The 23,214-nt window shown below is 39.3% G+C and overlaps 1 long non-coding RNA gene across 1 annotated transcript; it reads right to left on the reverse strand.

The window, feature by feature from the left end:
- Window positions 1-7,751: 7,751 nt before the first annotated feature.
- Window positions 7,752-21,888, reverse strand: LOC132647252 (uncharacterized). The gene is made up of 3 exons (XR_009585612.1): window positions 21,752-21,888; window positions 12,739-12,907; window positions 7,752-11,300 (listed from the first exon to the last, which is right to left on the reverse strand). It is a non-coding gene; the product is annotated as an uncharacterized LOC132647252 (long non-coding RNA).
- Window positions 21,889-23,214: the final 1,326 nt, after the last annotated feature.

Raw genomic sequence — 23,214 nt, forward strand, 5'->3', positions numbered from 1 at the left:
AAACATGTATGAAGTCATAACATTATTTTATTCAAAAATAGGATTTTGAACTGGTAATAATCAAAATTGAGTAATTCTGTACAAAGAAATGATGCACGGAAAATTTAAAAAAATATGTATTTACCCATCAAAATAAATTTTCCAAATACTATGTATTGTCACTGCTCGATTAGAAAGCCTGTGATTATAAACCAAAACTAGTTAAATGGTTTTCTTGATAAAGAAACAAGTGTAAGTGCTTGGTCTTCCTAAACCAGCTTCATTCCCAGGTTTCCCCAGCGAGATTTTACTGAATTAACAAGCTGTATAAGCCCCAAAATTTTAAGAAACTGCTTCACATGTCTTAAAAGCCTTTTTCTGCAAATTGTAAGTAAAAGTTTGCATCTGTCTGCTCACAATATAAAACTGTAGACTAAGTCAAGACATAAATAAGGTCTTTGATGCTTTTAGTTTCAATGATTATAATTTAGTGCTAAGTATTTACTAATCGCTGGCTAAAAGGCAGAATGAATTATAACTTTAACTCCCAAAGTACTTCATAATTTCAAAAGAATGTTCACAAAAACTCTTACAAAAAAAAAAGTCACTAAAAACAAAGTTTAGAGAAAGTTCAAAAATGTAGAGCAGGAAGGTTAGTTTTCAGGAAGTAGAAGTTTTTTTAGTTTTCAGGAAGTAGAAAATGTCTCAATTGACCAGATTGACTGTGAAGATGCACAACAAACTGTCTCTGGGAAGCTTAGAAAGTGATGAATCTGATCACAAACACACACACACAAAAAAGAGGCAGAGAGGGGGCAGGGCGGGGCGGGGCACGAGTGGCATGAAGGAGGCAGAGGCTGCACAGGCCTTGTGGCGCCTGAGCGTTGTCCCTGGATTCCGGAAGTCATGGACTGGCCGGAACAGGAGTGACTCGCTTAACCAGTATGGATGACTAGAAGCCTAACAACCTCATCAAGCCCTCTGGGGCTAGGAAGAAGCTGACCTGTTACCTTACCTGGAAGTATAAACTGACGAACCCGCGGGTCCTGCGGAGATTCTGTCAGGCAGGGGCTGTGCTTTTCCTGCTGGTGACTGTCTTTTCAACGTCGGGTTGACCCTGGACCCTCCGAGAGAAATCAGCAAAGCCAGTGAAGACCCGGAACCAGAACAAGACTGTGATGAGGCCCTAGGCCTCCAGGAGTCTCCTCCATGCAGAGGCAGCGGTCCCCGATGTGTTCTGGATGTAGAAGTTACTCGAGTAGAAACAAGTGTATGTGGCAGTAGATCGCCCCACGGTGCTAGAGGTTGATGCCCTAGAGCAGGGCTGAGGCATCGTGTCACTACCCTCAATCAGACCAGGGCCCGTTTGATGGCCAAGGGCGTATTTGATATGTGCTCTCCTCAGGAGGATGAGGCCCTAGTGCTGTTCCTCACCATGGCGGCACCTGGCCCTGTGTTATCTGCACTGTTAAGGTTGAGGGCTCCTTCCACTTCAAAGACACATCCAAGGCTCTGCTGAAAAGCCTAGAAAGCCAGGCAGGCCCTGCCCTTGGCTGTAGGGACACCTAGGCCATCGTGGGACGAAAAGGAGGCACTGTCTTTGGGGAGAAATATTCTAAGTCTCCTGCATTCTCCTCCTGGCGTGACCCAGTCGTCCTGAAGACAGACAGACGTGCAACTGAGCTAGGCTTAAAAGGCAGAGACTGAGTTGAACCACTGCCGCAGGCGCTTCTGCAGTAAAGTCTAACTGGCTGTCTGCGTGTAGAAGAGTGGAAATAGATTCTTGTTTATCATCCTGCACAAAAAACACGTCCAAGTGAATCGAAGACCTCAACGTAAACATTGATACAATAAATCTAATAGAAGAGAGAGTGGAAAATAGTCTTGAGTGCATAGATGTAAGAGACAACTTTCTGAAGAGAACACCAACAACTCAGGAACTGAAATCAACAATTAATAAATAAATGAAAAGCTTCTATAAGGCAAAGGACACCATCAATAGGATAAAAAGGCAGCCTACAGAATATATAAAGAATATATAAATCCAAAATATATAAAGAACTCCAAAAATACACCAATAAAAAAAACCAATTTAAATATGAGGTACAGAGGTAAATAGAGAATTCTTGATAAAGGAACCTCTAATAGCAAGAGAAGAGCTTAAAGAAACATTCAATGTCCTTAGTCATTGGGGAAATGCAAATCTAAATGACTCTGAGATTCTATCTTATGCTTATCAGAATGGCTAAAATCAAATACTTAAGTGATAACACAAGAATGTGGAGCAAAGGGAACACTCCTCCATTGCTGGTGGGGGTGTAAACTTGTACAGCCACTTTGAAAATCAGTCTGGTGATTTCCCAGATTGGAGAATAGTTCTACCTCAAGAATCAACTATACCTCTCCTGGTTGTATACCCAAAAGATGCTCCACCATACTACAAGGACATTTACTCAACTATGCCCATAACAGCATTATTCAAAATAACAAGAAACTGGAAACAACCTAGATGTCCTTCAACCGAAGAATGGATAGAGAAAACGTGGTACATTTATTTGATGGGATATTACTTAGCTATTAAAAACAAGGACATCATTACATTTGCAAGAAAATGGATGGAACTAGAAAATATCCTGTGTGAGGTAACTCAGATCCAGAAAAACATATGTGGTATATACCCACTTATAAGTGGATATTAGCCACAAAGTTCAGGATAACCATGCTACAATCCACAGACTCAAAGAAGCTAAGTAACAAGGAGGTCCTAAGGGAAGATGCTTGAAGCTCACTGAGAAGGAAAAATAAAATAGACATTGAGGGTCTATGGCAAGAGGAAACTGGGTTGGAAATAGGCTGGGGAGGGGAACAAGAGGGATCAAGTGAAGGCAAAACAGAGGGAGAGAGAACTGGAAGAAAGAATTGGGGTAGGAGCAGTGGCACATCTCTAGGACAAACTACAAACCTAGGACAGTGGAAACACCCAGGAACCTATGAGGGTGACTCCTCTGAAGACTCCTGGCAATAGGGGATACAGAACTTGGAATGGCCACTTTTTGTAACAAGAAAAGACTTCCTTCCAGTGGAGCCTGAGGACACCAACCCACCCACAAAACCTTCAACCCAGCCAGCCAATGACTGACTCAACTTGAGTCCCATGCCATAAGAGAGAGCCCACCCCTGACACTATTAATAATATTCTTCTATACTTGCAGACAGGAAGCTAATATAACTGTCGTCTGAGTGGCTTCACCCAGCGGCTGATGAAAACAGATGCAGAAACCCACAACCAAGCATTAGGCAGAGTTTGCAGAATCTTGTACAAGAGGAGAGGAAGGATTAAAGGAGCCAAAGGCATCAAGGACAACACAAGAAAACCTACAGAATAAACTAACCTGTGCCCACAGGGGCTCACAGAGACTGAACCACCAACCAAGAACATTCATGGGATGGACATAGGCCCTCTTCACGTAAGTAACAGATGTGCAGCTTGGTCTTCTGTGGAACTCCTAACAAGTAGATCAGAGGCTGTCTCTATCTCTATTGCATGACTTTGGACCACTTTCCTCTAATCAGGCTGCCTTGTCTAGACTCAGCAGGAGAAGATGCACCTAGTCCTGATGCAACTTGATATGCCAAGGTGGGATCATATCCATTGGAGGCCTCCCCTTCTCTGAGAAAAACTGGAGGGGAGGTGGGGGGGAAGAGAGGATAGAGAAAAGGACTTGGAAGAGAAGATGGAGGAGGGAGAGGAGAAAAAATAAACTCTAATAAATAAAAAATAAAAGTAAAACATATACTGTAAAATAGGAATATTTTATAACTCTATTTTCCATTTCTGTGACTGAAGCACAGAGATAAGCAGCTTATAAATAGAAAAGATTTATTTTGGTTCATGTTTTCAGAAATTTCAGTCCACAGTCATTTGGCCCCATCACTCTGGGCTTGCGGCAAGGCAGCATATCATGATGGAAAGAAAACTACTCACTTCTTGCCACAGAGGAAGCAAAAATAAATGGAAAGATTTGAGTCCCAGTGTACACTTCTATGACATTACCTGCACCCATGACCCAAACCCTCCCTCTGGGCTCCAACAAACATTTCATTTCCCCAAGACAGCTCACACAGAGTGCCACCGGCTTCAACACAGGGAGTTTGAGGAACACTTCAAACTGCAGCAGATATGCACCTGACTGGAGTTTCTGGAAGATCAAATGTGATGGTCTGCCAGTGCAGTAAAGTTTCCTGAGAAACACTTTTTGGACAGCATTTCCAATTCCTTCACACCATCCTCAATGACTTACATAGATACTGTCTCAGTTAAAGTTTCTATTGTTGTGAGAAGACGCCCATTGATCAAAAACAACTTGGATGCGAGAGTGTTTCAGCTCGCAGTTCCGTAGCACAGTCATCAAGAGCAGTCAGGGTAGAAACACAGAACAGGAACTCGAAACACGAGCTAAGGTAGAACCATGGAGGAACACTGATTACAAACCTGCTCAATCTGCTTTCTTATACACCCAGAACCACCAGTTCAAGTGTGATACCACCCGCAATAGGCTGGCCAGACTACCAATCACTAAGAAACCTGTTCTTGGATCACTTCCCCCTGGTGATGTAGCCTTGCCAGGCCACAAAGGAAGAGGATCCAGGCAGTCCTGATGAGACTTGATAAGCTAGGGTCATATGGCAGGTGAGGAGAACTTCCCATTTCAGTGGACTAGGGGAAGAAGATAGTGGGGAAGAGGGAGAGAGGATAGGACAGAGAGGAGATGAGGGAGAGGGCTACAAGCAGGATATCTAATGAATAAATTGTAATAATAATAATAATAATAAATGGGGGGGGAAGAAAATGCATTAAAGGCTTGTCTTCAGGCCATTGTATGGAGTCATTTTTTTCAACTGAGAGTCCATCTTCCCAAATAACTTTAGTTTGTATCAAGTTGACATAAAACTAACCAACATAGATACTAAAATCCCATTAGATTCTATACCCATTTACTGAGAACAGGCTTATATATCCTTAAAGTTCAGTTATAGAGACATAACTGTACATATTTTAGTCTTATATTTGGTATTATATGTAATATGAGTGTGGAATATAGAAAATAAATGCTAAGCAAAATAATAGTAAGCATTGTTTTATGAAACTGTGATGTGAAAACGTTATCTCTATGAGAGAAAGGGAATGAGTGTGTATTTGTATGAGAATGTGTATGACTATATGTGCTAGTTTAGGAATGCGCATGGCACAGAAGCAAATAAAACACTCAAATCCTATCTGCAGGGAGCACAGAACATAGGAAAAGAAAAGCAATGGCATTAAATAAGCTAATGTTGGAGTTTTACCTTAAATATTTTTCTACAGAATTAAGTGATAAATGCAGTATCATTATGGAATATTTTAGAGATAGTTCTCTTTAAAATTACAGATATCATGGCTTGATCTTTACCCAAAACAAACATTGCTAAGTGCTGTCAGGTTCTCTGAATGTTTATTTACATTTATAAACACGTAAAACACTAAAATATTTATTCATCCGGTCACATTCTTGTGTCATGGATCTTGGCTATTTTCGTCTATGTTTATCTCTATTTTAATAGCCCCATACATACCGCACTGTGGGCCGTATCCATATTACTTACCATTTATTCTCATAAGCAGTTACGCAACAAGCCTTTTATCCACAGAATTGAAGCCACATGAACTTAAAAGGTCTGACTGACATTGCCAAATTACTCTCCAAAAGAGGCCATTTCTATTTGCCTTCCCATTAGAAGTACACCAAGATGGCCAATTTTCACCATCTCCACTCAAATCGAATGTGATCAGTATGTTAACATTTAAGCAATTTTAAAGGTTACATGCATATATTATTTACTGAATAATTGATCAGAATTATAATATTTTAAATTCATTTAAACTGCCAGTTCATAACCTCGGTTCATTTTTCTATTGGGTTTTCTTTCATAATCAGTGAAGAACTTCTATTTGTTCAAAGGGACGATTGAAATGTAATTGCTAAAGAGCCTTATTAAATTGTATTCTTTTTCCTTGGAGTAATAAATGACTTACAGCTAGACAGATAAGAAAAGCCGTGAAGGGAGCAGAGAGAGTAAGAATTCAAAATTGACAATCGTAATTGCAGCAGCATTTTTAGTTCTTCACCATTAGCAGAGAAATCCCCATTTATGTAAATGACTATTTAATCCAAAACATAGTTGAAGATTAGTTAGACAGTGCTTTCAGTTTTCCACTGGGGGTAAAGTTTCTTCAAGTAATTCAGGATACTCAGATGATGAAAACAAACTTTCATTCACACAGCATAGCACCGCTGAACATAGCACCGCTACAGGCATGAACACAGTTCTCAAGTCTTTGTTCATTGCTGGCTGAGAGATAAGGGTAGATAGATGGATAGGCGTGAAGAAGAGTACATATAGTCATATACGCTGATTGGGGAAATACGACAACATTTAACACTTAACAAATGTAGCAGCAGTAAAACAGCTACTAATTTTATTTAACCTGGCAAACTTTTTAAAATATGAGTGATTCATATGTGTGTGTATTTACAATGTATAGGCACATACGTGTGTGTGTGCACATGCATATGTGTGCACGTGTGCATGAATACCCAAGGTTGACCTCAGGTGTCTTCCTCGATCACTGTGCACATTGCATATTGAGATAGCTCTCTTGCTGAAAGAGAGCTAGCTTTGGCTAGCCTAGCTAGCCATCTTTGTCCTGAGACTTCTGTCTTTGCTTCATTTCCATTGGGATTACAGGCTGGCCATCCTTCCTTAACAGCTTTCACCAGGGTTCTGGACATTCTAAGTTAGGTCTTCACATGTGCACACTGAACCAGCCTCACATTCCCACTTAGTGGACTATTATTACGTATTACACAGAAAAATTTCCAAATGAGTTTTGCATTCTTACTCTTTTCTGGCTAAATTTTCTTCACCTTCAATGTGATCTTATAGGACATGTGTTGGATCCAAAAGAACACTAATTCCTCTGTCCATAGAGGCACCCCACTGTCAGTTTTGCATTCTTTCAGATCATGACTGAACCTTCTGTTTCCTCTCCATTTCTTTTCTCTTCCACGGTACCCTCACCTATGAGATCCATTTGGGAAGTACTAGCTCTTATGTCAAAGCGAAAGATGTTACAAAAAAGTGAGAGACCTGGTTTTGTGGTTTTGTTAACTCTGCCAGATTGCTTCCTTCTTGACTTTGAAATCTCCCCAAAGTCAGAGGCAGATGTCTCATCTGAATGTTCCCTGGGCTGCTATTTCCACAGGAGAAAATCTGCAGAGAACCAACAGGCTCATGACCGTGCTGGATTCAGATTTTTAGGTACAGGAATTTCCCCTATAGTTTTATATAATAAAAAGTAGATGCATAAGACATATTGTACATTGAAAGCATGTAGAATTGGACACAGAACAAGAATTGAGTGCTGACACCATTACTTGTAAGTTAGGTACTATCTACAATATCAGTAAATTGCACTATGATACACCTACATGATATCTTTGCCAAAACTGGTTTTCCCAGGATGGTACCAAATGTAAGAAATTATTTACAAAGGTGATTGTAACCTATTTATTTAACAAAGGTGATTGGTTCTCTTTTATCCTAAAACACAAATAATAACACTTTAAATGTTTGGAATCTTTGTACAAAGATATAATTTTTGACTTCTAATGTATACCTCTCAAAGATGATATATAATAATTTCTACATTTCCTCATACAAAACAATCAGCCTTAGCAATCAAAAGCAATGTTTTATTAGTAGCATACATTAAATTAAAATTTGTTGTTACAGAATTTAACTTCAGAGCTATATAAATATATATGTACATATACAATTTTTATACTAGAGCCAGGCAGTAAAGGTGCACATCTTTAAGCAGAGGTAAGTAAATCTCAGAGTTCAAAGTCAACCTGGTCTATAGAGTGAGCTCTAGAATAGCCAGGGCTACATAGAGAAACCTTGGCTCAAAAAATCAACAAACACATGTAAAACCAATATTAATATATATATGAATACACACATATATCTATATCTACTAATACACACATATATAGTATTATTCACAATGGGATATTGATAAGTCACAAAACAATCAGAGAAAAATTCTCCAGCAAATACTGATAGTTATTTGAACAGTGCAGAAAGAATATGGCATCCACAGTGAACTGTGGACACATCCAGAGGGATTGAGACAAGGGGAAGAGAGAAGAGGAAGCTTTGAAATAACAGAAGTAAGGAAGAACACATCAATGATTATGAAACATTTCCTTGTGCCCATAGTTACTAAAAATGAGAGTGCAATCCATCCACAGCTGGAATAACAGTTCCTGCCACATGTCTTTACAGAGATACTTATTGTATGTTGTGGTTAAGGTAACCTTGGTGGCAGTCTTATGCAACAGTTAGTATAAGGCATTATACATAGGAACCTATTGTTCATAGATTCCTAGCTTTATTTAATTTGGGAGGATGGGGATAGGATTGGCACAACCAACTCCATTTGACCTTCTAACCTTCATGTATTTAGTAATATTAAAATATCAATCATTTAAAATATCAATCATCTATCTGAATACAAGGCACATTCCCTGTCTGGACTTGTCTGATCATTTTGCTTCTTCTACTCCTTAAAACAGTTTCATACAATCTTTTTGGAAACCTTGGACACACAGCTCTTCCTGATTTTCTGGTTTTGCCTGTTATGATTTTTCTTCTCAAAATACTGCTAGCACCTTGAACACTTGATGATGTCGCTGTACTTTTTTTATAGCTATCAAAAGTATATGTATTAACTAAGGGCAACTTGATTTATAAACACCAATTGAAAACTATTTCAAGCATATATTCTACAAGTTACAATATTTTGGTGGCATCCCCACCACCTAGAAATAGGTTGAGGAACATAGGTAAATAAATGAATAAAATAAATCACACAAGTAAATCACACAATTTAGACAGTGATGGGAAGAGGAACTCTGTGAACAACTGAGTTTGTGTGCTCTACCAAAATGAGGGCATTCTCGATATCTTAGAGGAATTCATCATGAGAGTGAAATGATGCCATTAGTGGTGAACTAGTGAAAATCCTGATACAAAATTTCATTTTGCCATGTTGAAACTTCAATAAAGGAACGTGGAAGTTCCACATCTATCCTAATTTTGCCATTGTCCATCCTCAGATGGACCAGCTCTCTTTCTCTTTCTCTCTCTCACTCTCTCACCTTCTCATATCTTTTTCAATACCCTGTCTACTTCCTCTGTTTAATAAAATTCATCAGTTTAAAAGATTAACATTCAAGTCTCTGCCACAAGTATTCTTACATATTTAACTTTCTGATTATTTTTATTTACCAAATCTTATTGATAAATTTTTCAAGACTACAGCTCAGTTTTTGTTTCAAAAGTATTCTGTGTAATTAATATGTTCATGGAATCAAAATATTTGAGTTTTACTTTAAAACATAGTTATAAATGCCTTCCTACTCACAAAAAAAATGTATTAGATCACTTCTCTGCTTACATTGACTATAGACTATTAAGGTCATGATCACACAGTTCTTTTGAATGAAGCAATTTGAATGTTTTAGTCACTTGTTCATAGTATTTTTCCTCCTACACAAGGAGTAATTAAGCATATAACTTAAGGTAGAGTTTAGACAACTACCATGTCATTTAATAGAAACTTGGACTATTTACTAACACTTATAGGTAGTGAGAGAGGGCAATCTGAGTCATTCTCTAGCCAGATTTCAATTTTGATATAATTGTGCTTTTATTATAGTAATCATTGCTAAAACAATATTACTAATTGTTAGATATAAGTATCAATAGTAATTTAAAATAAAAAAAGAACTTTGATGAGTCGACCTTCTCAATTTCTTCAGACCATTTATCCATGACAAGGAGCCCCTTAGAAGCTAGAGTGTCTACTAGTCAAAAGACACACCTGTTAGCTAACCATGGTAATAAAGATGAGAGCTACTCCATTCTTTCTGGAAACATTCCATGGGTATAAGGTTAATGTCTGTTTCCAGAGATTTGCAGGTTTACCAGAAAGCCTGAAAGAAGATTGGGCTTCTTCATCTGAGAGTTTCTTAGGCTGAGATCTACTTTCTGTTACTGTAACAGACACTTGACACTAATAAGGTTACCAAGAGAAAAGGTTGTCTTTGGTTCACAGTTTTAGGGATCCCATTCTGTGATTGATTTGCCTTCTACAAGGCAGAATACTGTGATGGGAAATGACTGCAAAACAAAGCTATTCAGCAACTGATCTGAAATAGAGATAAACTCTGCATGAGAAATCAAGTCATATTTTTCGTTTGGCTGTCATATATGAAATCAGATGCAGATGAGTTTTTCATTAGTCCTTCCAATTATGCAACACATCTGTTACCTACAGCATGTAAGTGTTCCAAAGAAAACCAATGAAGACAGCCAGTGTGTCATAATAACTTCATGTTACTCATTTTCATCCAAACTCTAAGCAACCAGAAAGATTAAATTGTTGAATTCTGTATCATTTGTTCAGGATGGTGAAATGACAAGTTCATATCAGATCAGGTTCAAAAGCATCATGATGTGCTTCATTGTGGTATAACGGTTTAATGGAGCTTATCAGTTCCGTTCAATCTGTGTCACAGAACCAATAATAACAGCTACTTCCCACAGGGTCCATCAGGGTGGCCACACTACAGTGTCAGCAGACTTCAAGCTCTTCTAGATTTAGAAACTATCAACTGAAGATCTGTATCCACTAAACTTGGAGTCTGCTTTGCATCCAAGATGTGCGGCACCAGCTTTGGAAGTGCTCTTAGAGGTGGAAGCCAAAGTTGTGTCTTACTTGTATGGGGTTAGGGCTTGGTGGGAACACAAATTTATTCACTATTTTTTTTTTTCTCAAAATGTCCTCTTCCATGTTTTAATCACACCAGCAATTTCTTTGTTGCAACTAATTCCAAGGTGTGATTGATCTTTTCTTTCAAAGCCCTCTTTAAACCTTACCCTTCATGGCAACCACCATGAAGTAGTGCTGGCAGCTTGAGGTGTAGATGGAGCCTCTTGATCCACAGATGCAGGAGCCAATTGCCTGTATAGGTGAACTGGTATAAACATTTCCTTAGGCAGTTGCTTTCCAAAAGTGCACTCCTATCAGTTGTGCTGTTGCATATCAGGAAGATATGCTTTAGGCAGGAAGTTCAGGAGTTCAAGAAATCTACAACTGCTAAGACGGTCTTCTTTCACATGAGTGTTTTCAAATGAACTTTCCATTTCAAAGGCTGGAGGCAGTGAAAGAGAGGGTCTGAGACCAGTCCTGTTGTCCTACAGAGAACTTTACAGCATCTCTTTAACTGAATTAAGCCATTCTGTCTGCACGAATTTTAACTGTCCTGTCCACAAGTATAACTGAGTTTATACATTTTTTTAACCAAACTGCACATGTAACATGTCTTTCTTCTTGAAAGTCTGTTCTCTCACTGCAAGGCCAGATAAGGGCAGTGAACAACAGCCATGCCACAGCTTGGGTGCTCCACTGCCTTGAATTTACTCTGACAAACAAAATAGCATATTATTTTTTATTTATTCTGGTTTAAATTCTCAGGACATGAGTAGAATGTAGCTAGGTGTTTTTGTTAGGATGTAACATGAATTGTCACTATCCTAATTCCACCTGAGTCTCTGTTCCTCTCTAAATACTTCATCACAGAGCACTGTGTTTTACAGGCCCAACAGAATGATTTTGTAAGCTCTGCATAGCGCTTTTGTACCATAGCTTTAAACTCTTCCACATTCCTTCCACAAACCAGTTCCAAAGTCTATGAACCACAGAGAGACGTTCTCAGCACTAATTTTCTCTGACTTTACTTCTCTTATCTCTATGATAAAATGCCTGATAGAAGCATCTTGTGAAAGAAGAGGAATGTTTCGGATCACAGTTTGAAAGGGCACAGTCCATCAAAACAGGAAAGATATGGTGGTGGAAATGGCTCACACCTTGCAGTTGTAGCAGCATGAGTGTGGGGTGATTGGTTGGTTACATCCCATTAGCCTGATAGAAGATACCCTAGCCAGAGCACAGACTGAGCTATAATCCATTACGCTGAAAGCAGCCCATTTTCTTCAGAGAGGCCCCTGCCAACTCATAAGTACCTCATGGTCTTCTGAAGTAGTTCTACCACCAGAAGAGCAAGTGTTCAAATACAGGTATGGGGGTGTGGATTGGAGAATTTCATACTCAAATTCTAAACACAAATCAAGGCCACAAGCCCTTTACCAAGCCCTCTACTACAGAGCTAAACTAAGCTAAGGATTAAATAGTGTGAACATGCATAGGGTCTGTACATCTTAGACCCAATAATTGATTATTGCTATTACAATTACGACTTCCTTACACTTCACTCTCTACTCTCAGTTGTTAAGTAACCTGTTTTTATTTTATGTGTATTTGTGTGTGTTACTGCGTGTACATTTTTATTTGTACCATGTGTGTATGGGTCCTGCAGAGGCCAGAAGACAGTGTCAGACACCCTGGAACTGGAGTTAAAGGGTATTGTGAGCTGCCTTATGCGGGTCTAGCAAATGCTCTTAACCACTGAGCCAACTCTCCTGTCCCACTGCTCTCATTTTTAATTCAACTTCTCTGTTCTTAGCTCACAGTTGACACACCTGTAGTTACTGTGCTCTCTGTATGGATCAGAAATGTTACGGGGAACTTACCAGGGATGATCCATCACTCAGACACAGTGTATAGCCAGTTGAAAGGCTGTATTCCAGTAGGCTGGGACAACACCCAGCCTGGGGATGTGGGTGGTACTGTCCAGAACACTGGGTATTTTTAAGGCAAGAGCATGTCTAGGCATCTGGCTCAGCAGCTGCAGGTGGGGCTCTGCAGAAAGAAGTAAGCAGTTTGAAGCAAGCAGTTTTAATAGAAACTAACAGTAGTGGTTCCCTGAAGGGGGTTCTGTACAAACAAGCCATTTTAACAAAGGCTAAGATAAGATGACTATGGTATCTTGACCTTTGGTTCTTCAAACAGAGTTGGGTAGTTTTCCATAGCATTCTCCACCAAGAATATCAGATTTTAGTTAAACCAAGAATGGTCTCAGCAACAATAGAAAATGGAGGAACCTCCTGGCCTTCTTAGCCTGTCACATAAGTCTGCTAAAATCATAAAGAAAAAAACGCACGTTATAAAATTAAGCATCCAATGATGAAAGTTTGTGTTTTGATACTCCCTCACCTTAGTCTCAAGTAGACATGCAGGACTGGCAAACCATTAAGCACTGGAAAGAATTTTAGAACTCTAAGTTTAGGGAGAAATTCTAGGGATAAAAAACTATTTTAGAACATTTATGAATAAGCAAACACCAGGTTTTTAGAAACAGGTAATATGTATGACTACAGAGAAGGGGAAAATAACATCCAAGACTGATTCTACCTGCGGATCAACTATTCGTTCCTCTAAATTTTTACAGTGCTGCAGTTTATTTTGTTTGTCCAACACATTAAAAACACTCTTAAGTTTTAAAAAAAAGTAGAATTATAGCAAATGAAATAGCAATTAAATATATTAAGAATAACTTGATAAACTGCAAATTTGATTTGAAATTACGCTAAATATTTAGATTCTAAAACTAGCCTGACCAAATGGGGGGGTGCAGAAAGAGCACATCAGTGTGTAGTGCATCATTTAGAGGAGAAAAAGACTAACTTTTTAAATAAGTTTATCTTACAAACTGATAAATCAGCTTCACAACAGAAAAAGTATTAACAAAAGTTTTAATGATACCTTATAGGCCACATTCTAAAATAGCCTGAGTTTAATAACAAGATGTTACACTAAAAATAACTTGGCAAAAATAAGAAACAGATTCTTTTAAATAACATATTGAAGAAGTTGGGAATCCAACATTAGCTATACATTTTTAAAATTACAAAAAAAAAAAAATTAGCACCTCATGTTTTAACCAAGATGTAGTTTTAATTAAAAAAAAGAGCCTAATATACCCTTATTACTAAACTATCACATGAATGAATTAGAAAAATAAAAATAAAACAAGCTAAATATGGTATGAAGAAAAAAAAGTCACTAAGAATAAAAGATGGCTTTAGTTCGTTAAAAACCAGGAAAACAATTGGAGGTAGACCTATCCAAAAATGTTTTTTTATATATATTTAAAAATTAGCTTTATTAAATGCTATGTTAAGAAATAACAGGAAGAGATTGACAAAAACATGCAATTTTGAACATGAGAACTATTAAAAATAAAGTGGAGAGTTCCTAAATTTCACACAAGGGAAATGTTTGAAAAGATTATGGAAATATTGAATGAACTTAATTTTCATTTGAACAAAACAAAGGAAAATACTTCTTCCATGTATTTAGGAATTTAAAGTATTTAAATTTCGGACAATAAAGATTTTAACAAGAGAATCACAAGCAGTGGCTAGTCAAAACATAAACCAACTCCTGCATCATACCACCTAGCAGACAAGACTGTGAGTGATGTAGAAATGAAAAAAAAAAATAAATAAACAAGTACCTAAAATATTTCAACCAAATTTTAAAAATATTTAATATTTACATTTGGAACAACACAAAAAAAGGAGGTTTTCAGCAAGAAGCATGGTGAGGATGGTAAAAGTTTTCTAAACCCACTGGAGACAATGGCCTTCCTAGGGCCGTTTTGGATAGTGATCAGTATTGATCTCTATCAATTAGAGAACTTTTCTATAGAACTTTTCTATAGAAATAAAAGTACTTTGAGCTGCCAAGGTGGCTCAGCAAGTAAAGGCTTTTGCGTAAGCCTGGTGTCCTGAGGTTACTTCCTGTAACCCACGTGGTAGCAGAGAGCCAACGCCTACAAGTTGCCCTTTGACCTCCACAGGCATACTTCCGCATGTGGTGTATACACAAACACACAGGCACACAAGCACACACAAATAAATAAATATTTTAAAAGCATTGTTTAAGAAGTGTTTTTTTTTTAAAGAAATGAAAGTGTTTTTAGGAAAGATACATGTTCAAGAATGTTTGTTATGACATTGTTTACAGTGGTAAAGAATGATAATGCTGAACTACCCAGAGATAAACTCAAATGTCCACTAATAAGAAAATTGTTAAATAGATTTATTATAGCTGCGTGGAATCGTATTGTATAAATTAACTAAATTGCTTGAAGTAAAAAGATCTCTATAATGTAATTTAAAGAACAAAAGTATTTTATTAGGAATGAAAATAAGATCGAGGAGAACTGTATTGAACATATTACATTCAGTGGTCCTAACGTGTGTGCCTGAGTGTGTTTAACATCAACAGAAATTTGTTTCTAGCACATAGTCTATGGCACAGTTCTTCTAAATATTTCAAATAATTTATTCAATACCTCAGGGTCTCTCACAGAACCTAAAGCTCACCCATTTGGCTAGGATGACTGGCCAATGCACCCCAAGGACTTCCTGTCTGTACCTGTCCAGTGTTATAATAGCATCAGGCACCACTCCTCCTGGCTTTTCACATGGGGGAGTGGTTGTAAGGTAGACCTCAGGATCTCCTGCTGACATGGCAAACACTTTACTGACTAAGCCACCTCCCAAGCCTTTTTGCCAGACATCAATGTCTTTAATGTGAGCACTAAAGTTCTATCTATCATCTACCTACCATCTATCTACCCACTCACCTTATAGAGGTGGAGCGACAACACACACATTCCTCTTTTCTTTTCATTATTATTCGTGTTTAAATCCACCCTGTCATTAAGTAAGGAAAGAAAGTTCCTTTTCTGATTCTGAAAAGGAAAGAACTTCCTCAATTTGGAGAAAAAAAATATGATAGTCTTGGCCTTCACTCCCGCCATCTCAGGCCAGCTGGCTTGGTTCTGATCACTTCTTGAAAAGACGCAGTTCTGCTGTTTCAGGATTCACTTTGTGGAATTTACCTTTTCCTCCTGGCAGAGCCTATAGCCTACAACAAAAAGAAGAAGAAGAAGGAGGAGGAGGAGGAGGAGGAGGAGGAAAAAGAAGAAGAAGAAGCCAACCTTAACTGCAAAGCTATACATATACATAAACTTCCTGTTGCCCAATATGTGTTCTTAAGCTTTTGTGCAAGACTTATTTGTTAAGCAGTCCGGTGTTTCTTCTGCTAGATGAATGTATCTGAAAGTGATCAGAGCAGAGTAAGAAATACCAGATTTGTTATTTGTTAATGCTAGTATTAACCTAGTGAAAATCTCCTGATAAACCTGATTTTTAAAGCTAGAGAGTAAAGTGGTATATTTTCAATCAACATTTGATTGAAAATATCAACATTTGATAATATGTATTGAAAATTTCTTATTGATGAGACAACCAAACCTCAGGTAGCTTAGTGATTTTTTTTTTCAAGGAAAGGAGACAGAATAGTTACACATGGCTTTAAGCAATATTTACAAATAAACAAAGTAATAAAGTTGACTAGCAATACTTTTTAAATACTGCCATTTGGGGAGTTGCTGCTAAAGAGGTAAATTATTTACAAGAAAGAACTTCCCAAGTAGAGCAAAAGAACAGTCATTAAGTCATTGAGCTGCCAAGGTGGCTCAACAAGTAAAGGCTTTTGTAAGTAAGCCTGGTGTCCTGAAAGGCTCTGCCCTGCAGACTATTAAAGCAGATGCTGGCCAACCGTTGGGCAGAGTGCAGGGAATCTTATGAAAGAAGTGGGAAAGAATAAGATCTGGAACTCCACAAGGAGAGCAACAGAACCAAAAAATCTGAGCACAGGGATCTTTCCTGAGACTGATACTCCAACCAAGGACCATGCATAAAGATGACCTAGAACCCCTGCAGAGATGTAGCCCATGGCAGTTCAGTGTCCAAGTGGGTTCCATAGTAATAGGAACAGGAACTGTCTCTGACATTAACTGATTGGCCTGCTCTCTGATGACCTTCCTCTGAGGGGGGAGCAGCCTTACCAGACCACAAAAGAAGACAGTGCAGCCTGATGAGACCTAATTGACTAGGATCAGAAGGAAGGAAAAAAAAGACCTCCCCTATCAGTGGACTTGGGGAGGGGCATGCATGCAGAGAGGGGAGGAATGGAGGGATTGGGACTGAAGGAGGGAGGGAACCACAGGGGGGATACGAAGTAAATGAAGTGAAATTAATAAAAAATTTTAAAAAAAAGAAAGAAAAAAAGAAACGGTTGCAGTATTTCAGGCAGAAAGGAAAGACCCAAAGATAGTGAAGAGAAAAGGAATCTGGATGGCTTGATGATCAAATGTTTCTGGGACAGTGAGCAATCAGAAGAATAAAGAGATAGTGAGGCCAGTCACACAGGGATCATAGGATTTTGCTTAAAATGATAAAATATATGACTCAGTGAGCTGTATTGAAAGTGCAGTGGTTTTTAATTGCTGAGTAGTATTCCATTGTGTAAATATACCACAATTTCTGCATCTATTCCTCGGTTGAGAGACATCTAGGTTGTTTCCAGGTTCTGGCTATTACGAATAAAGCTGCTACAAACATGGTCAAGCAAATGCCCTTGTTTGTATACTTGAGCATATTTTGGATATATGCCTAAGAGTGCTATAGCTGTAGCTTGAGGAAGCACTATTTCTAATTTTCTAAAAAGTGCCAAATTGATTTCCAAAGTGATTATACAAGTTTACATTCCCACCAGCAATGGAGGAAGGTTCCCCTTTCTCCACAGCCTCTCCAGCATGTGTTTTCACTTGATCTTGACCATTCTGAGGGGTGTAAGGTAAAATCTCAGGGTCATTTTGATTTGCATTTCCATGATGACTAAGGATGCTGAGCAGGAGAGTAGGGGCTGTATCTGACATGAACTCAGTGGCCTGCTCTATAATCACCCCCCCCCCAATTGGGGCAGGGAGGGTACAGCCTTGCCAGGCCATAGAGAAAGACAAAGCAGTCAGTCCTGATGAAACCTGATAGGCTAGGGTCAGATAGAAGGGGAGGAGGACCTCCCTATCAATGGGCTAGGGATGGGGCATAGGGGGAGAAAAGGGAGGGAGAGTGGGACTGGGAGTAGATGAGGAAGGGAGCTATAACTGAGATACAAAGTGAATACATTGTAATAAATAAATACATTTAAAAAGAAAGTGCAGTGGTATGGATTCTTAGGGCACCCAGCTGATCCAATGAGAAAGGGGCAGGAAGGAACGGGAATTGGAAACATCAGGAAAAGCCCTTAGGGTCCTGTCTTGTTTATTAGTTCAATGAAAAGTTTGTGAAAATAGAAGGTGTTGGCTGTGAGTAACAGCAAGAAGTGATGATGGTACATTGGATAAGGAGTATTGGTACATGCTGAGGCAAGGAGGGTGCACAAGGTTATTGAGTTTGCTTGAGAAAGATATTCCTATTCTGTGGCCCCCGGGAGAAATGCTTCTCTACACAGTTTCTTCAAAAGCCCAGGCTGACGCAATACAAGCAGATAGTGAAGAGGGGGTGGGATCATATAATAGAAAAATCACGGCTCAGCTGCTTCCAGTCTGGACAGTTCACTAGCAAAACCTGTTTCTCTCCATTTTGTATTTGGCTGCATTAATCACTAGAGAAGCCTCACTTTCTTAGCTTCATTCTAACATTCTAGTGGAAAACCTGATTTCCTCTACTGGTTGTTAGGTTTATAGCTGCCAGCAGTGAACCCACAGGAAAAAAATACTTAACTTTCTAACGTTTAGTTTCCTTATCTATCAACAGAAGTAGTAGAGTCTGGGAGACGACCCTCAGAGAGATACAACACATTATATACATGCTAATAAGCTATTAAAATATGAAAAATAATTCCCTAAACTGTCATAAGTTCAGCATTCCAACAAATTTAAGGATGTTTGTCTATTTTCTGTACGTTGTCTGAGTACAACTACAGTGTTCCCATATTCAAAAATGAAGCTAATGACGTACAACTATCAGAGTGTGCTTTCTGTGATATTCCATGTTCCATTCTCAAATTCATGCTGTGGTCATATAATCTCTCTCTGCTTGCTCATCCATGCTATCTTCTGAGCAAGGACATACTTATCTATTTATTTATTCAGTTAGTTAATTATGTGATCAATGAGCGATTACCTGCTATATCTTGCAAGCTTTTCTTTTTTAACTTGTTTTAATTTACTTTACATACTTGTTGTAATCCCATTCCTCCTCCCCTCCCTTTTTTCCCCTCCCCATTTCCACAGAAAAGGGGAGCTCCCTTTCCCATCCAGCCCAGCTCATCGAGTTGCATGAAGACTGAGTAAGTTCTCTTTCCCTATGGTCTGACAAGACAGTCCTACCAGGAGGAAGTGGTAAAAAAGCTGGCAAGTGAGTCCCTGTCTGATGCAGTCCACACTTTCCTTACTAGAGGAGCCACATGAAGCCTAAGCTGTCCATCTGCTACATCTTTGCAGGAGGACTAAGTGCAATTTGTGCATGGTCCTTGGTTGATGCTTCAGTTTCAGCAAGCCCTACTGGGCCCTGGTAATTGGCTCTGTTTGGTTTTGCTGGTCTGCTTGTGGAGCTCCTGTCACCTCCAGGTCCTTTTCTCTTTCCTCCCACTTCTCTACAAGATGCTTTATGTATCACCCAATGCTTGGCTGTGAGTCTTAGCATCTGTTTTGAGGTGCTGCTGGGTAGCGCCTCTCGCCTCTCAGACAACAACTCTGTAAGGTTCCTGAGTGCAAGTTTAGAAGAATTTTGTTCATAGTGTCAAGGGTTGGCACTCTCCGATAGGGTGGGTCTTTGGCTGGTCCAGGCATTGGTTGGGTATTCCCTCAGTCTCTATCTGCTCTCTCTTTATCCCTGCACATCTAATAGGCAGGGTAAATTAGGGTTGAAGTTTTTGTGGGTTTGTTGGTGTTCCCCTCCCTCTGCTAGGAGACTAGTCTAGTTAGTGGTTGTCCTCTTCAGTCTTTATGGCCTTTGCTATTAGGAGTCTCTGCTTGAGCAACCCTCATATCCTCACAGGAGCCTACCCTGACTTATGTCTCCAGCTTGTCACAGAGATACCCCCAACTCAGTTTCTCTTTTCTCTACAGGTGTTCTGTCCTCTCACCCTTGCTCTCCTCAGGCTGATATTCACCCTGTTAACTCTATGTGCCCCCTTTCCTTCAACCACTACCTCTGTCTATCCAATCTCCTCTTTTCAGTGAGATTTATGCATCCTCCCTCGGATCCTCCAGGTTACTTATCTTCTTTGAATCTGTGCCTCATCGTGTGCTTAAGGGATACACATTGTTGAGACTGCTTTCCTCACAGTATGCCAGGTAGAAAGTTATTCTAACTAAGCTCTTCTCGGAGTACATTATTCATGTGTTTATTGGGGTCTACATGAAATAAACACCGCTTCCAGTCATGTAAAAGCATGGATTATGAACCATACAGCACATGCTACTTAGTCATGATAGTAAACAGTTATCTTTCTTTTTTTTTTTTGAGATTAAGTCTGAGTTGTAGCCCAAGGTGGCTATGACCTCATGATCCTTTTGTCTCAGCCTCTCAAAGTGCTAGCATTCTAGATCTGTATCACTGTATTCAACATGCATATTCCTTCCGTCTTTAAGTTTTACTTTAGAGGAATCCTTCTAATCATTAGAAAGCAAGGTTTGCTGTAACATAGTATATCAATCATATTAGCATTGCAGCAGCTTTGCCAGTCTTGTATCTACCATGTCTCTTCACTGTAGCAAAAGACTATACAGAGTCATTGGCATAGATCAGAGGTTCTCAACCTGTGGATTGCAATTCTTTGGGGGATTCAACGACCCTTTCACAAGTGTTGCATATTAGATATCCGGCATTTCGAAGATTTACATTATAATTCATAACAGAAGTAAAATTGCATTATAAAAAAGCAATGAAAATAATTTTATGGGTGGGGGTCACCACATCATGAGAAACTTAAAGGGTGGCAAGGTTAGGAAGGCTGAAAACCCCTGGCCTATGTGACGAGGGCTTTTATGAATAGACTCTTTGATGTTTACCAACATCATTCAGTGGCACTTATCTTAGGGTGTATCTCTACTGTAAAGGGACATATGACTGGTTTTGAAAAAAAGCATGTCACCTGTCACCTTCATTTTATAGTTATTGATAGGAGGATGCTGCAATGGCTTTGAAACTATAGAACTTCTCTGGGCACTTCAGGAGGGCTTGGCTAGGTGATGATGGGAGCAGGTGTGGCTAGGTTTCTGGAAATTCCAAGGCCATCAAAGCTGCCTTGAGCCAGCTGATTTGCAGGTTCTTGTCTTGATAATTTGAAGGATGAAATTCATGGACTATAGAGGACAAGGTTTGGAGAGAAGTTTATCACAGTTTATAGTGGGATCAAAAGAAGGAGAAGTCCCCAGGACCTAGAGTACCACTGAGCTCCTAGTCTAGGGGCCTTTAAAGGGATGATGACAGAAACTGGGATGAGGCATAGGGAGGGGGATGAGCTGATTAGTCGAGTTGGCCCAACCAGGTGTTCGTGTGCCTTTTCTGGGGTTCAACCAGTAGTCACATAGTCATGTAGTTAAATGCAACCTTTAGGCAGAGGTGCTGATTTTGGAGATAATGAAGACACAGAAACCAGAGCTCTCTTCTGGCCTCTAGCAAGAACATTCTCAGAATTGATGCTTTGGAGTCCCTGCCCTACAGGTCCAGTTCTATCTCAAGTTATTGCCATTATTTTTAAATAAATACGTTTTTTTTTCTTTTAAAAACACTTTTTATTCACAGTAGAAAAAGCACTATCCTTGGAGTTTTATACCTTCACAAAGCTGAGCATGGCGGCCCTCCTTTGATCCTCAAACTTGGGAAGCAGAGGCAAGCAGATCTCTATGAGTAGAGGCTGTCTTGGTTTATGTAGTGTGCTTGAGTTCCAGGCCATCCAAGTCTACATAGTGATCTTGAAAAAAGAAGAAGAAGAAAAGAAGAAGAAGAGAAAAAAAAAAGAAAACAAACAAACAAAACTAAGGCACTCTGAGCTGTGAGAAGAGTTTGAGACATAAGGCAACAGTGCAACTAACCAACCAGGCAGTGTTACAAAGACAGCCTTGAGATTACTCCCATAGTAACAGTAGGCTCAAATCAGGTGACTGTTCAAGATACTCTCCTTCTGCCTTCCTTTCTTTCATCTATTTTGTTGCGGAAATAAATGGGAAAATATTGGCTGAGCTCTAGGATACAGCTTGATGTACAGTCCTATGGTTGAAGATCAAAAGTCTGGTAGAAAAGTCAACCACATCATTAGATGAACCACAGGAATACAGCAGGATGTGGCATTTTCTGGCACCAAAGGATAGCAACAAACTACCAAGCCCAGGCAAGGACACTGCAAGCCCCCAACAAACCGTTCTCTCTCTTTTCCTGCTGTGGATAATTTTGAAGCCAACAACGGCTACCGCTGAGGCCACACTCAACCTACTTCCTTTAAAAAGCTGCTGTGGTTGTGCTTTTAGCAAGACTCCAGGATCCTCCTCAGCTTCCTATTCAGGCCAGCCACTGAAAGTGCAGCTCCCGTGGCAAGGACTGGCCATTCATTTCTGCACAAGTTGCACTTCTGTATGGGCAGTCCTGGTACCCAAACTCCTTGCTGGGCTGGCTGTGATTACCTCAGCTCCTCCCAGGGCTTTTCTTTTTTCCCCTCCCAGATACTAAGTCCCTCCCTCTTCACTTACCTTGTCTTGGCTCTGTCTATACACGTTCCCTTCTCACTTCTTCTTTTATAGACATTAGTTTCAAGTAAGTCTTTGAGCCTCAGCTTTACTAAGATCAAATTACATAATAGCTACCTTATAGAATTACACCATTCCTATTAAAAAGAACGGTCGGTGTGTTATTGCCTTGGTACTGTTTATTATTAAGTCTGAAAAACTTACTGAAAATGCTCCCTAAAGCTCAAACTGAGTCCATTTCCTCCAAAGGACTGTAAAACACAATTGTTGGAATTTACCTCTGCATTATTTGATTTGGCAGAGGTATAAGGCAGGACTTAGGAGTTTGCATTCCTAGCAAAGTGGCCCTGGAACTACACTTCCAGAAACATGCTAGACACTGCTGCCTCTGCAAAGCTTCCTGTGATTGTGGAAGCCCAGAGGCAAAGTATGATTTACTTAGAAATTCTTTTTATCTCATATCATTCAACATCTACTGAACTTTGGGGCATGCAGCCTGTACCCATTTCTTGCTGATTCTTATTAACTAGCATTTAACAAGTGATTCAACTCTCTT

The sequence above is a fragment of the Meriones unguiculatus genome, chromosome 14 (genome assembly GCF_030254825.1).
Source record: "Meriones unguiculatus strain TT.TT164.6M chromosome 14, Bangor_MerUng_6.1, whole genome shotgun sequence".
Lineage (NCBI taxonomy): Eukaryota > Metazoa > Chordata > Mammalia > Rodentia > Muridae > Meriones > Meriones unguiculatus.